This window comes from Helianthus annuus, chromosome 17 (genome assembly GCF_002127325.2).
Source record: "Helianthus annuus cultivar XRQ/B chromosome 17, HanXRQr2.0-SUNRISE, whole genome shotgun sequence".
NCBI classification, from domain to species: domain Eukaryota; kingdom Viridiplantae; phylum Streptophyta; class Magnoliopsida; order Asterales; family Asteraceae; genus Helianthus; species Helianthus annuus.
The window spans coordinates 87,827,325-87,830,026 of NC_035449.2; the positions used below are offsets into that span (position 1 = coordinate 87,827,325).

At 34.8% G+C, this 2,702-nt stretch overlaps 1 long non-coding RNA gene across 1 annotated transcript; it reads right to left on the reverse strand.

Moving 5' to 3' along the window:
* Window positions 1–1,179: 1,179 nt before the first annotated feature.
* On the reverse strand, window positions 1,180–2,451 carry LOC110922808. Its single transcript, XR_002583495.2, has 2 exons — window positions 2,326–2,451; window positions 1,180–1,391 (listed from the first exon to the last, which is right to left on the reverse strand). It is a non-coding gene; the product is annotated as an uncharacterized LOC110922808 (long non-coding RNA).
* Window positions 2,452–2,702: the final 251 nt, after the last annotated feature.

Below are 2,702 nucleotides of genomic sequence, written 5' to 3' on the forward strand. Positions count from 1 at the left end.
GGCATATGTAACACATGTTTATAACATATGTTACACTATGGGGCAACAAATGTAACACATGTATAGCTATCTTACACATGTTACATATGGTCTTCACAACAACATCCATCTTCACAACACATAGCAGCCAACCAAAAAATACACCATCGTCACCATGAAAACTTGACGATGCGTTTTAATCCTTCGGCGGGCTTCGCTTCTTGATAACCAACTTCATCTTGAACACAAAACATCTTTTCACCTGTGAACAAAAACAAGTAAACAAGTGTTACAAAGTTGATGTTTAAAAAAAACTGTTTTCATCCATTTGCAATAGAGACGTGTAAGTAGGTAAAAACCTGCTGTAACACGTGTTACATTTGATGTATCTTTACGTTGAGGAGGGGATTATAAAAAGAAAATGCACGTCTGAGTAAAAAGTTGTAACACGTGTTACAACGGTTGTTTACAGAACTTTCAAATAAGTGACAAGCCGGACGATAGCCAGTGGTACAAATGGATGTTCTGAAAAATCTAACACGTGTTGCGTTGGATGTATCTTCAAGCTGAAGATGGGATTATAAAAAGGAAAATGCACGTAAACTTATACTAACATCCATCCCTATGTCCACAGATGATCTAGAACATACTCCACATTACCATCTTTACGAGTCTTCTAATGGCACTAAATTGTGGACACCGAATGTCAACGAGCAATATCATCCTATTAATGTTAAATCATATGTCACACTGAAAGAACTTCTTGCCATGTATAAGACTTATGACCAATAAGCTGGGTTCAATGTAAAAAATATACGTTAATGCAGTTTTTTTATCTACTAATAACATTGTTAATAACAACTCTAGGTACATATGTAACATGAAGTGTATCGTTTGTCCCTTTAATTCGTTACGCTAGTCTCATATACTTATAGTTACATATATTACTTGTTTGTTCATTGATATGACATTTTGGATGACGTAATGTTGTTACATATGTAATTTTACTAAGTTTAAATTGACACCAAAGGGACTGACATATGTAACATATGTTACACTATGGGGCAACAAATGTAACACATGTATAGCCATCTTACACATGTTACATATAGGTGTTACATGTGTTACAACGTCAAGGTTACACATGTTACATATAGTTGTTGCATCCCAAAAAAAATTGCCATCACATCAACATCCGTATTCATCCAAAAATGGGCATACTAACAATGAAAATGAAAATAAAAATGAATTTTATATCAATAGTTGTAATGCTTCTAAAAAATGGTCTTCACAACAACATCCATCTTCACAACACATAGCAGCCAACCAAAAAACACACCATCGTCACCACGAAAACCTGATGATGCGTTGTAATCCTTCGGCGGGCTTCGCTTCTTGATAACCATCTTCATCTTGAACACAAAACATTTTTTCACATGTGAACAAAATAAGTTCATCAATATTAGTTTCTATAGTTAAAACTTATTAATCTCCTATGTAACATGTGTAACGTGGCTATACATGTCTTACCTCTCTAGTGTAACACATGTTACAAACATGTGTTACATATGTGCAACCCCCCTTTGTGTCCAAAAAAGGGTTGGGGTAACTACAAGTAATTTGGGTAACGTTTACTACATATGTAGCTAATTATCCCACCAAAAAAACACGACTTTTTATTTGTAAAATAAACGAGATATTCCGAATAAATTATGAAGTTTATACATTTTAACATTTAACAACCAATCTTAAAAAAACGTTTTAACATTTAAACTTACTATTACATTAAGTAAAAACCTTTTGTAACACGTAAAAAACCTAACACGTGTTGCATTGGATGTATCTTCAAGCTGAAGATGGGATTATAAAAGGAAAATGCACAACACTAAAAAAGTTGTAACACGTGTTACAACGGTTGTTTTAAGAACTTTCAAATAAACAAGTGTTGCAAAGTGGATGTTTTTAAATAACTGTTTAAATCAACGTAATAGAGATGTGTAAGTAGGTAATTTTCTTTTGTAACACGTGTTACATTGGATGTATCTTTACGTTGAGGATGGGATTATAAAAAGGAAAATGCACAGCTGAGTAAAAAGATGTAACACGTGTTACAACGGTTGTTTTAAGAACTTTCAAATAAACAAGTGTTACACCGTGGATGTTTTAAAAAAACTGTTTTCATCCATTTGTAATAGAGACGTGCAAGTAGGTAAAAACCTGTTGTAACACGTGTTACATATGTGCAGCCCCGATTTTTTGTAACAAAGAGGTTGAACATATGTAACACATGTTTGTAACATGTGTTACACTGGAGGGTAACTTCTGTACAACATCAAAGGTACCCACCACTTGCCCTTCATCGACTTCTTGTTCCCATTCTTCATCGGTTTCTCCATCTACCTTCTTTCGTTATCGTTCTGTTTCTTTATCGTTCTGCTTTCGCTTATTAGCCAGCCTACCCGTCACGGACCTGGTCATTGTCCTCACTCTTGCAAATACAACAGCCATAGTAAATACATAATAACACAAGTAATATTTCCGGAGTTATTTAACACAACAAACAGGTACGAGATAGGTAACACATGTTACCTGAAACTGTATTCTGCACCGAAACTACACAATCGTCAACAACTATCTTCTTTTCGTCAAGCAACGCCCTCACTACAAAGTGTTACCTGAAACTGTATTCTGCACCGAAACTACACAATCACACTCTCTGATGC